Source organism: Diabrotica undecimpunctata, chromosome 4, assembly GCF_040954645.1.
Source record: "Diabrotica undecimpunctata isolate CICGRU chromosome 4, icDiaUnde3, whole genome shotgun sequence".
Lineage (NCBI taxonomy): Eukaryota > Metazoa > Arthropoda > Insecta > Coleoptera > Chrysomelidae > Diabrotica > Diabrotica undecimpunctata.
Window position 1 is genome coordinate 32,847,774 of NC_092806.1, and position 14,511 is coordinate 32,862,284.

The window sequence follows — 14,511 nt, forward strand, 5'->3', positions numbered from 1 at the left end:
CTTAGGGATATTATTGTTCTCTATGCTTCGCTTGCTCTACTAAAGCCTGTGTTCTGGTCTATTTGTTTACATTTATTGTCACATGTTTAGTACTGCTTTTTTGACATCTTTACAGTATCATATGTAGGATTTTCGATCTTGTGTCTTTTATCATTAACCATATGTTATGTGTTCATTTTTTCTCTGCTACCTTTACTCTAATGTCACATGCTTTTTGTGGCAAATTATAAGTAGGATATATGAGGAAGAAAGGATACACAATGCATGGAGAGAAGAGAGAGTGTGAGGTATGCTTTTTATTTATAGATCTTGAGGAGGCGTAAGACACAGTTCCTGGCCAAGAGCTATGGGGTATGTATAAGAGAGAAATTTGAGAGAAAATAAGTACTTCCTGAGAATTACTTAAAGCTCGTGAAGGATGTGTACCTAAGGGGAGCGTACAACAAAGTAAGAACTTTTGTTAAATTGACCGAGAGCCTTCGAGTGTGCCAAGGCTCTTTACTGAGTCTCTACCTGTTTATTCTTATAGTACTGACAGAGAAGTTAAGGGAAGGGGCTCCTTGGTCAATGCTTTTTGCTGTTGATATCGTGCTGGTGGGGGAGAGCAAAGAACTGTTGCAGGAGAAGTTGGATGGTTGGAGAAAGGCTATTGAAGAGGAAGGACTTAAGTTTGGCAGGTCGAAAACGGAGTTTATATGGTTCAGAGGAGCAGGAATGGTTGGAAACATCGAATTGTTTGGAGAAACACTAGGACGAGTAGGAAAATTTAAATACTTTGGCTGTTACATAACAGAAAATGGGATACTAGAAGAAATTGCGACAGGGATACAGGCTGGTTGATTTAACTGGAAGCGAATGAGCGGAGTAATCTGTGATCGAAAAATCGGGAAAAGGCTAAAAGGAAAGATATACAAGAGTGTGGTGAGACCTGCATTGGTGTACGGCGGTGAAATGTGGTACCTATGTAAAGAAGATTCAGAAAAAGAAGATGGAGGTAGCTGAAATGAAAATGTTACAGTGGATAATGGGTAAGACTAGAAGGGACAGAATCCGGAATGACTTAATTAGGGAAAGAGCCTATAGTCTCAAAAAAGTTTCTAAATCTCCTTATATCTTGTGAAGTTTGCGTCACAGGTGAAGAATGCAATAAATCTAAGAAAGAAACTAATCTAGAACAATTTAAATAAACTAATAGTACGACGAAGTTAGCTCAAACAGAAACAAGATACTAACAACGCAGTTTGTGACTGACCATGGGAGACGTTGATATTCTTAGACATTAGTTCTATGGCCTCAAAATAATGGCCCAAAAAAAGCTTATATCATTTGATACAATGAAATGTTAAGAAAATGCAATCGGGATGCTCCAAAAGACGTAACAGATGACGAATCATGTATATAAGCATATATGAGCCCGAAACAGCAATCAACTGTATTGGTCGTTTAAGACGATCCAAATGCAATAAACGTATTTTCATATGTTTTTGAAGTTACACTTCTATACGCGCGCTCCACGTTGGAAATTTGTATGGGAGTGAATCTGTGAAATCATTACATATGTAAGATAATGAGTAAGAGAGAGACAGAAGATATATTTTCTCTCTCTTCCTCTCTCGAATATAAAAATGTTCCTTTTGTATATATATTTAATATTATATATATATATATATATATATATATATATATATATATATATATATTATATATATACATATAATATATATATAATAAAATATTTATTAATATTATTATTTATGTGATATGTTTTGTATTATTTATTAAATGTTCATAATTATATTAGTCTTTTGTATTTCAAAATAATAATCTCAATAAATCACTGTATGACCCAGAACTGTCAATTTTGAAATACGTTTTTGTCATGTCCTCGGTAGTATAGTAGTCAGTATCCCAGCCTGTCACGCGGGAGACCGGGGTTCGATTCCCAGTCGGGGAGGACTTTTTTATTAATATTATTACATGGTAAATAAAACACATGCGTAAACAGAAAAGTTGTGTATATTATTGTCATTTTTAAATACTTATGAATATTGCATTTTAATTTGTATTGTATTATTATATTGAATTATGTTGCACTGTATTCTAGTGTATTTTTTTTATGTATATTATTGTCATTTTTAAATACTTATGAATATTGCATTTTAATTTCTATTGTAATATTATATTGAATTATGTTGCAGTGTATTGTATTGTATTTTTATATTAATAACAAAATAAACAATGAATTTTACTGCAGAGTATGTGTAAAAAAATTTTTGCATTCAACTGCTTTCATACATATATGAAAATAAAAATATACATTTTCATCAAAATATTGATTCAATCCTTCATTTACTATACTTCTATTACAGGTCAAATGTTGTTTATTAATTGTTAGTAAGTTGTTTCTCTTTCTGCTATGTCTTACCTATAGCATTACATATGTAATGATTGTGCAGATTGACTCCCAAATAAATTTGTAACGGCGAATGCGTGTATAGAAGTGTAACTTTTACCGGCAGTCCTACTGGACTGCCAACAGTAGAACAATGCAGAACTTTAATATCAGAATACTTATTTCGTCGTATTTAATATGATTAAATAACATCGTTAAAAAGCTAAATCAAATTTTCAAAATATCCTCCATTTACTTCCATACATTTTTGACACCTCTTTAAAAAATTTCTTCTTACAAGAAAAAGATTCGGATTTAATCTTCTAATTTCGTTAGCAGCATCCACTATCCTTAGCCAAAGATTATCTCGAGTATTGATCACTGGTCCTGAAACAAGATGTTTCATATATCCCCGAAAAGAAAGTCTAAGGAATTTAAATCGCAGCTTCGGGAAGGCCACGGATGTTCACTGCCTCGGCCAATCCATCGGTGAGGAAAAACAGTATTTATATAATTTTGCACTTTACGTGGATGATGAGGTGGAGCACCGTCATGTAACAACCACATATTTTATCTGATGTTTCAAGGAACATCTTCTAAAAGTTGATGCAAATCGTTTCGAAGAAAATTTAGATAGTCTTGTGCGTTAAGCCTCTCTGGGAGTTCAAAAGGGCCAACCAAATTATCACAAAGTATCCTAACCCAAACACTGATTTTAAACTCGTGTTGAAAGTGCCGAAACAACGTTACATTTGGATTTTCATCGGCCCAAATATGGCAAATTTTTCGATTTATTACACCCCTTCTGGCGAATGTTGCCTCATCCGTATAATTTTTGAAATAAAATCTGGTGGTATTAAAAACGTATCTAAATGTTGAAAATGACAGCTGACATGTTTTGTCTGTCATTTTCAAATGTTGAAAATGACAGACAAAACATTTAATTTTGCATCGTAGATTTAAAATGCGTTTATCTCGAAAACGGTTGAGTTTAGCGACATGACTGTAGGATACCTTTTTTAAGTAAAAATAATAGGGGAATAAAAGATTTGATCTCAAAATTATGTATAGTGAGGTAAAAATTGAACGTATTAAATGAGCGCTGAAAGACGTATGTGGCGCCCTCTAGGTAATACATAATTTTTGGTAGGGAATTAAGGTTTCCCGTTACAAAAAATTTCCACTTATTAAATTTTGTGTTGTTATCTCATGCTTGTCAGGAAATATTCAAAAATAAATAAAATAAAAGTTTAAACTTTGACTTATTTCGGATATATCAACTTTCGTACTAAAGTAAGTTAGCTTAAATCGACCTCAAACACCCTGTATATATATTATATATATATATATATATATATATATATATATATATATATATATATATATATACAATTTTTTGGGCATTATCACTTTTTGGGCATCACAAATCACCCGATCTTTATTAAGTAATAAAGGAAAATATCTCCATATAATTTTAGACGTTTTATAGAGTTTGTTTTTATTATCTCCTTTCATAAAAGTATAAAGTTAAACAGATAAAGTTGCGCACACAAAATCTCCATATAACATTATCATCCTTTTGACACAAAAAATATGTTTACTGATCTTGTTATCAGATTAGATAAATATTATTAATAACCACGAATTATCAATGTTAATGACGCACATGCATTGTTTTCATATTGATCCTCGTCATTATCTGTATTTTTTTTATAATATTTGTAAAGATCTTCGTGAAATATACGAAAAAAAAAATACATCATATAAAATTAGTGCAGTTAATCTGACATCAGATCTTGGATTTTTTAAATTATACACATTTTTTTTTATTTTATTAAAAAAGGATCCAATCTCAGGTTTATTACACGAAAACGGAATTTCACTAATTATATTTTTATCTCCATATAGGAAAATCCTACATATCCAGAAAAAAAATAATACATAGAACATTTATAAAGCTAAAGCAGGAGCGCATACAAATCTATTCGCTCCGTGCGTGACCATGGTAGGGGTACCTTGAAACGATGCCAGCGTGAGTAGCGGCGAAATATGACAAAATTGGAATCTTTTTACGCATAAATTTTATCAAAAATGTGTGCAAATACATGTTGCGTATTTAATTGTGCTAATAATAGCAAAAATAGTAAGTGTAGTTTTTATAGGTTCCCAAAAATTACATATAAATTAGAGAAAAGAAAAAGATGGATCCGTGCTATTAATATGAAAAAGTAAATATCACATAACCTCATTTTTATGCAATTGAAATAGGAAATATTTAAATAATTTACCTTAAATGATATTAAAAATTTGGGGTTAAAAAGATATATTATGATGAATTTTGAGAAACCCAGTTTTTAATACTACATTTATTTTGTACATAAACTGAAAAAATATAATTAAAAAGTTAATTATTAATAATTGTCAATTTCGCCTGTATTTAACAATGTCAAACATATGTCATATGTTTAACCTGAAAATTGGTAGGTCCAAAACTGTCAGATGAAGGCGGTAGGTGTCGCGTCAGTCACGCTCGGAGCGAATACGATCAACTTGAATCTTCATCTTTATTTCACCTTCCCTGGTATGAACCAGTCAAGGTGAAATATAAATATATAAAAGAGTTAAACATAAAGCAAAGTAAGTAAAATATTTTAATCATTTTAGATGTATCCGGGATGAAAATAAAAGAGAAGGACGTCACGAAAAGGATGTCAAAAAGGGATGGAAAAAGTACTTTGACAGTTTATTAAATTAATAAATTTGACAGAAAACCAGTTGATCTAACGGAGACAGAAACAAAACGGGGGTCACCAAAATAACAAACGACGAAATTCATAAACAATTATAGAAAGGTAAAGCAGTTGAATCAGATGATATCGCTGGAGATGGGGAAGTGTGGAGAGCTTTAGGACAGACAACAAGTTAGCTAATAAATTAGTTTGATAGAATTATGGAAGTGGAACGAATACCAAACGAATTGAAAAGCAGTATATTATTTTAGTACCTGTGTTCAAAAATAAAGGGGATATACAACAATGCACAAACTACAGGCCCTTAAAACTACTTAGTCACACCAAAATATGAGAGAGAGAGTAATTATTGTTAGACGAATACGTGAAGAAACCGATATATCCAAAAATCAGTTTGGTTTTATGCAAGGCAGTCAATAACAGATTGTGGTATGCGCTCCCCGAAATGAGTTGCCGATGAGTATGTGAAGATTCTAAGAGATGTGTATGAGTAAGTAACAACTAGCGTTAGAAAAGGTGTGGGAGAGAATGATAAATTTCATATAAAAGTAGGATTGCATCAGGGTTCAGTACTTAGTTCTTATTTATTCTCATTAATGTTTTATCATATAACATGGAAACTACATGGTAACATTCCTTGGTGCTTAATGCATGCTGATGATGTAGTGTTAGTAAGAAATAATGAAAGACATTTAGAAAACAAACTGGAACAATGGAAACAAACTCTTGGAGAAAAAGATTTAAAACTTAGTAGGACAAAAACGGAGTATTTGGAATGTACATTTAAAGATGGAATTACTACAAACAAAGCGATAACTTTGGATGGTGAAATGATCGTGGAAAGTAATTGATATTACTGCGTAATGGAAAAATAGATAGATATGCATGCAGTAGAATTATGTGTGGAATGGATTGGGTGGAAAGAAGTAAATGGTGTGTTGTATGACAGAAAAATTCTAATTAAACTGAAAGGAAAATTCTATAGAACTGCCATAAGACTAGCTATGATGTAGAGGTAGTAGATTACCTAAACGGCTATGACTTATGCATGCACAAAGTTTAAATTTACGCTTCGACTCTACAAATTTTAATAATTTTGGATGAGCTGACGTGCAGATATTTTGAACTGAATTTGGGCAGTTAAAAAAAAAGAGAAACAGTGAACGCATGTGGACGAAATGTGAATGCTCATATGGATGAGCGAAGTCACAAAAAAGGATAAAATTGAGAATTAATACATTAGGAGAAGTCTGGTGGAGCAACAATGAATTCCAAAATGAAAGAACATAGATTAAGATGGTTCGCACATGATTTGCAAATTTCTGTAAGGAATACCTACGAGAAGAAGACCAAAGAAAACCTGGGGGATACGCTTAGACAGAACATATTGGTAAAGGGGATTGGTATCGATATGAACCAAGATAAAAACTTATGGAGAAATATAATTAGAGAAGCCAACCCCGCATAGAGAGAATGGATGAATGATAAATGGAGACAATCACTAACAATTCCTATTAAAGAGGTGATCTACCCTTAAATTCTTTAAAGTTAAATGTGGCAATCTGGAATAGGAATAGATGCCAAATATATTTGTGTCATTAAACATCTGTACTGGAATCAAACTGCTATCGTAAAAATTAGAGACAATTACACCGACGAAATCTTCATACAACGAGGAGTCAGACAAGGTTGCATTTTGTCCCCAATATTGTTCCATGTTTACTCGAACCAGCTATTTAAAAAGGCACTTGAGAGACAGCCATAAGGAATCATCATCATAAGGAAAATCAACGGAGGACTACTTAATGTAATTAGATACGAGAACGATACAGTAATTCTGTCAGAAAATATCGAAGGTCTCCAACTTCTGCGTATTCACGAAGTAGCAGAGAAAATGGTCATGAAAAAAGTTGAAAAAGTTCACAAAATTACATATTTGGGAACTGTCATAACGGACCAACTAGATCCAGACAGAAATAAAACGAAGAATAGCAATAGCTAAAACTACTTTTATGAAAATGAAGACATTTCTTTGCAATAATCATAGGAAAAAGAGTGCTATATTTAGTTTATACTTTTGTATGGAGCAGAAGTGTGGACACTAAAAGTGTCAAGTATGAACAGAATTAAAGCATTGGAAATGTGGATTCATAGACGGATGCTAAAGATACCTTGGAGAGCAAGAAAAACTAACGAGGAAGTACTAAGGAGGGTCAACAAAGCTACAGAATTTCTAAAGCTTGTTCATCATCATCATCAATCTCTGTGCGTCCACTGCTGGACATGGGTCTCCCTCAGCTCTTTCCATCTGTCTCTGTCTTGTGCGGCTTGCATTCAGTTATTGCTAACACCCTTCAGGTCGTCAGTCCATCTCGTTGGTGGGCGTCCTCTGCTCCGTATTGCTTCTTGTCTTGGTCTCCACTCTAAAATACGTTTTGTCCATCAGTTGTCTGATAATCTGGCGGCGTGTCCTGCCCAATTTCATTTTTGCGACGGGATTTTTTCGATGGCGTCTGTTGTTTTTGTTCTACAACGTATTTCTTCGTTTGGAATTCGGTCTCTCAGAGACACACCCAACATCTGGCGCTCCATAGTCCTCTGAGTCACGCAAATCTTATTCACTACCTTTTTTGTGAGTGTTAATGTTTCGGCTCCATAAGTGAGTACAGGTAACACACATTGGTCAAATATTTTCCTTTTAAGGCTTATGGGTAGATCCGATTTAAATACATAGTTTAATTTACCAAACGCTGCCCAGGCTATTCATATGCGACGTGGGAGTTCACATGTCTGGTTATCTCTGCCCAACCACATTTAATGTTCCAAGTACTTATACGATGCCAATATCCCTTCCATCAACAGCAATATTTCGATTTAGCACCAGATTAGTCATTATTTGCGTCTTGTTAATATTAATCTTTAGTCCGACCTCCAAGGAAGCGTCATATAATTTTTCAAACATTCTTATTGCAGCAACCATACGATCGTTTGATACCATGCTCGTTCAGATGTGCCTTTTTACAAGTATGTTCTAAAAGCGTCGTGAATAGCTTTAAAGTCTGTTAAACATCGAAAAATATCTTATATGGGATATATAATGAGGGCAAATCGATATAGAATATTACAACTGATCATTAAAAGCAAAATAGAAGGCCGTAGAGGTGTAGGAATAAAACAGGTTTCTTGAATGGACTAAGATATCAAATACAAACATGATATGACACGGGAAGAAGAAGATGGCAATCTCCCTTGCACGTGATTCAAATGTTTTGAACTAAAATGGTTAATAAAAAACGACTTTCTGTGTACTACGTATATTTCTCCAAACAGAAAGTGCTGTTGCCTTATCGAACAATAATAAAGTTGCTTCAGTTTCGCTTTCTATCGAAAGCACTTTTAACTCTCCATCTTCATAAACATATTAGCAATGTCCATAGGCTTGAACCTTATGATTATCATAGATTATGTCTAATTGTATAAAATAAGACTATAATAGGAAGCTTTTTTTGAATAACGCCTAATATAATAATCAGAAAAAATAACATTGTTCTGAAGTTATTTTATTATGACAGTTTACTTTTGTAATATATAATGGAAATTAACCACGGTAGGTACTTTATCGGACGTTTCTGTCAATTATTATAATTAAAAAAATGCAAAGAAACAAATAAGAATTCCATAGTGACCAGACGTTGATACGGAATGAAAATTATATATATATACAAGGATTTCCACAGTTTTCACTGTATTCCTTCGCTCAACCGTTTTCTCCAATTTTTCCTGTTTAGCCAGTCCCCTTCCTGTAGGTTTCTTCTACTCATTGCTTCGTCCACCTCATCTCTGAAAGATCTTCGGGGTCTGCCTCTCTTTCTTCTTCCTATCGGGCTCCACTCTGTTATTCTATTTATCCACCGATTTTGGTCTGCTCTTCTGACATGTCCGTACCATGTTAATCTCTTCTGTTCGATGTAGTCTATTATGTCGGAGTTCATTCCCATTCTCCTCTTAATCTCCATGTTATTTATTCTGTCTCTTCTTGTTACTCTGCAGCTTCTCCTTAGGAATTCCATCTCTGTTGCTCTTATTTTGTTTTTGGTTTTCTTATTTATTGTCCAATTTTCACACCCATAAGTGAGGATACTTCTTGTCATGGTATTATATATTTTTTTCTTTGTTTTCATGCTGATGTTCTTATCCCATAGTACCGGGTTCAATTTTCGTATGCAGTCTCTTGTTTGTCCTAGTCTATTTTTTATCTCTTCCTCCGTTGTTCCTTTGTTTGATATTATGAAACCTAAATACTTATACTTGTCTGTTCCTTTGATTTGTTTACCTTCGTCTATTTCCAGCTGTTTTATTTCTGTATTCTCCGTTGTTAGGTATTCAGTTTTCTTTAGGTTTATTTCCATCCCATTCTTTGTATATTCCTGCTCCAGTTTTCTCATCATAAAACTGAGGTCATCCTCGTCTTGTGCGATCACTATTTGGTCGTCGGCAAAACTTAGCGTATATAGATATTCGTTCCTTACTGGTATACCCATTCCTTCGCACTTTCTTTTCCATGGTTTCAGGGTTTTTTCCAGGAATATTTTGAACAGGGTGGGGGATGTGGAGCAACCCTGTAGTAGTCCCTTTGTCGTCTTAAATGGCCTGCATATTCTATTGCCCGTTTTGATAGCTACTTCGTTATTCTTGTAGAGTGCTTTTACCGCGTTTATTAATCTTCGTGGAACTTCGATGTCTTCCATTGCTTCCCATAGCTTGGTTCTAGGTATTGAGTCATATGCCTTCTTAAGATCAACAAAAGCCAGATGGACGGATCTATTTTTGGCCATTCTTTTTTCTATTAGTTGTTCGACCGTGTAAATGTGATCTAAGCATGCTTTCCCCGCTGTGAAACCTGCCTGGTCTTCTCCGATTTTATCTTGTATATATATTTCTAATTTTTCCTTTATGGTCTTTCCATACAGTCTGCCTATAGACGATATAATGCTGATTCCCCGATAGTTTTCGCAGTTTTTTCTATTTCCTTTCTTGTATATTGATGTCATATATGCTTGGGTCCATTCTGCCGGTAAGTCTTCTCCATTCAGTGCTCTCTCGAACATTTTATGTATCATACGGAATAACTTTTCCGATCCGTTTTTTATCAATTCATTTGGTATTCCGCCGGGACCTTCTGCTTTTTTGTTCTTTAAAGTTTTGATCGTTCTTTTTACCTCAGCTAGGCTTAATTCGATTTCGTCATGTGTGTAGATTTCTATTCCGTCTATTTCTGATTGTTTGAATTCGGGGCGGTCTTCGGTTAGCAATTTTTTATAGTATTCTTGCCATTCGTTTTCTTTGATTTGACCGATCTTGATTTTCTCTGTCTTATTTCTTTGGAGCGACTTTAAGATGCGCCATGACTCTGAATTTCTCGTTCCTCCTATGTGCTGTTCTATCTCTGTGCATGTTTTTTCCCATCTTTCATTTTTTTCATTTGCTACTTTTCTTTTCACTTCTTTATTTTTTTTTTCTGTATAGTTCCAAGTCCTCATAGTTTTTTGTGTTCAGGTATTTTATATGAAGTTCTTTTTTCTCTTTTATGCATGTTAGTGTGTCTTCGGTTAATTTCGTAGTTTGTTGGGTGTATTTTTGGTCCACTTCTCCAAGAGCTTCTAGGGCTGCTGTCTTCATGCAGGTTTTTATGTGTTCGTATGTTTGTTCTAATGATTCATACCGAAACTCTTCTAGCTTTTGGTCCAATCTTCGCTTATATAGGTCTTTTATTGAGTCTTCTTCTAATAAATTGATTTTGAATTTCTTTTCTTGTGTTGAGCACGTATTGACAGGTGTAGCCGGAGCCGTAACTTGGTCAGACTCTCCCTGGGTCGGTTTCTGTTGGGTCCATATGAAGGGGAATTCCATCCAAGCGATTACTAGTTTGTGATCTGTGCCGCATTCTGCGCCTCGCTTTACTCTTACGTCTTTTATTTTTATCGAGCTTTCGTGGTTTACTATAACATAATCAATAATAGACCTCAATTTTCTTGTTTCTTGTGTCCAAGTGTATTTGTGTGGGAATGAAAATTAAAAAAGGAAAACTCATATTGTGTACTATTTTTTAGAAAAGTGATGTGTGTATGTAACATGTTAATAAAAAATTATGTTTTTTAATTTTATTATTCCACTCATTAATCTCTAAGTCTTAAGTTTTAAGTATTTACATTGTTTTACAATGACTACCTTTTCGTCATCCACTTCTAAGTTATCGTTGGTAACAAATAAATCAGCATTTTAATTTTTGCATAGTTATTTGTAATTACACTTTATTATTGATTTGATAAGATTCTTCAAGTATGTGGTTAAAATTGTAAAACTTTTCTTCATTGAAAAAAATTATTATTCCATTAAATCGCCTGAACGCTTAATGCTACAGCATAAAACAAAAACTCGCTGCATTTAAAATCGTAAGGTTGGGTTTTTAACGACGTATTTACTGTACTAATAATAATTATCAACTCACAATGATTTTTGTTATCTGGGTTCATTCGTCTGTTGTATTTTTTAAACTTGGAACAAAAATCACGTGAAGCAGACATTCATTTATATAGTGATTTAGATATCAAATGTATACGTGATAATATGATTTACACAAGAAGAAAACAACTATAGTCAAAATAAACTGGCAAAAACCTTACATAAGTATTTAAAAATAAATAGTAGCCTTAATTTGTAATCTATGACAGCAATGTTATTATTAAATTTTACATAAACACCAGTTGTTTGATTTATTTGTTAATTGGAAATAATAATAAAGGACAACGTAAAAGAGGATTTGAATCAAACAATAAAGCATTTTTATAGAGATATAGAACTGTAATAATATGTTTTTGATACATTAAATATTCTTATGCGAGATACGTGTAGAAACCAAAAATCAGTTTGGATTTATGCAAGGCAGATGAACAACAGATTCACGAGGGAGATATCCATATATCGGAGCAGTTGGATGGTGGCTTCCTTTCTTAATATAAGAAATACTGCTAATAGTGCTAGCTGGATTATCGTCAGACTACTGAGCGACTTAACGATATCTCCCTATCTGCAGAACTTTGTGTGTAACTACTTCAGAGATATATCAACATTGTGGGGTAACTCCATGAAGGCCACGGCGGGAGTGCCGCAAGGCTTGGTCTTGGGGCCATTGCTTTGGAATGTTCTGATCTTGCTGACACGGACGAGCACTGTGTATTTGGGTGCAGAATGTTCGACGAGGACAGAAACGAATTACAAAAAGTGCAAAGAGTATAATGCAGGCAGCAATGAGTGGAAAGATTGAATAGAAAGTAATACTGGAGGCCGTTACTCGAATTGTCAGAAAGAAAAAAATGTTACTGAGGGATCTACAGCAAAGATATGAGAGAGAGAGAGAGAGAGAGAGAGTAAGAGAGAGAGAAACAGAGGAGACGCTAATCGCTGATCTGCTGGTTCCTGGAAGGAGAAAGAGAATACCAAAGAAATGTAAATGTAATGAGGGAAACCGACCCTGCATAGTTATAAAGGCAAAGAAAGTAATGATGATGGTTATGAGAGAATTCAAAACCACGGAATGAGAAATGGGAAAAAAATCTATAAAAATTCAAAATATGAAAGTAAGTTATAGCTACGTTTAAAACAACAATAATTTTAAGGCAAGGTTACAGTTTTAATCTACCTCTATTGAAGATCTATCTAGATCCCGAGGGAAATTAATGAGGACAGAAACATGGAAATAGTCATGGGAAAACGCGTACTATTTATACTATTATTTGGTGCGACTAAAGTGGTATATCTAATATTGGCACAGACGAGATGTAGTGAAGAAACATCAGCACAATAATAAACAAAGGTAGAGAAAGGGCACGAACCCTAAACTCTCTATTTTAGTAAAACACAATCAGAAGAGAAACAAAGAAAAATCAGACAGGGACGAACTATTTAAGACGAAGCGGCTGTGGATTGAGACTTAACAGGTTAAGAAAAGAACAAATATGTAATCAAATGAAACTAGATCGAAATAGAAGTGACAGGGTAGAGTAGACAGTTGATCTCGTCCGCACACGTTAAGACGAAAACTGAAGACATCTGGCCTTGAAAGATACTAAAATCTGTCGGAGATAAGAAAGAGAAGACGACGTCAAATAAATTGGTATATCTGTATCGACGAAACGACAACACAGAGATTTCGCGCGCGTAACTGACATTTAAAGTCGACGGTCGCTTCGTGTTGATTGTGAGAGAACGGTTAATCCTACACAAAAAGTTCTAATTAACATTTTTATTTAAAATTATCTACATTTTTACTACATTAGCTACATTTTTATTTGAAACAATTTTTTCTACGGCGTACAGATTCTTTTCAAATCGATTTTTTTGCGTTTTTACCCTCCTACGAGTGGGGTTTTAGGGGAAAACCTGAGAGTAAATGTGGTAAACTTTTTTGCATCTTTTTTGAAGTCCCAAAATTAATATTCACGGCAAAATTCAGCTTGTTATATTATATTCGCTTAACAGAAAAGTAGAATATAAACACTAGGGACGCGTGATATATTCATTCCCGATATCTAGAGATGCTGAAGAGGTATCTACTTGTTACAAAATCACTTATACTGTAACTGATTATATACAAAAGCGTATCAAAAGTAACAAGAAGAAACTCACAAGTAACGACAATCTACACCTCTAAACAAAGACACATAATTTGCAGTTTTAACAGATATAAATTTTATTTATTAATGTTAATGTAATGTTAAATGTATAAGTCTATCTACCCAATAATATATGTATAAGTATTTTCCCTAACTTTTACACAAGAAGAGGTCTCTTTTTATATCATTAATGATAATATTATTACTTATTTCCAAATATTGGTCTTAAAGCGTAAAATGTATAAAAAACTCTCTATTTTTTGCCTTTTGATTAATACCACAATTAACTAATGATGTGTGAATGACAGTTTACAAAAACTAATATTTAAGTATACTTCTTTGGAAAATTAAACATTGATGACTATTATTTTAACAGTAATCCTAAAAATTATAATAATTCATTTCAATTTCAGATGTTATGGACCGCTAGAATCTTAATACAACCCTGTACAATTATATAAACATCAGGTTTCGCGTGTTCTGTGCATGCATTTGTTGACCGCTACTTTTCTGTTAAATGAATTTAGTAGTATGATTTTTAGGGATCAACTCTCTGACGCCTGGACTATTATAGAAAATTTAATTGTCACCATTTTATTTCATTACGACTTTGCTCCAAAATAATTCGTTTTTAAGTTATAAGCAAGGAAAGTAGAAACAAATCGATGTTTTTAGAAATTTTAAAATATTTTAATTT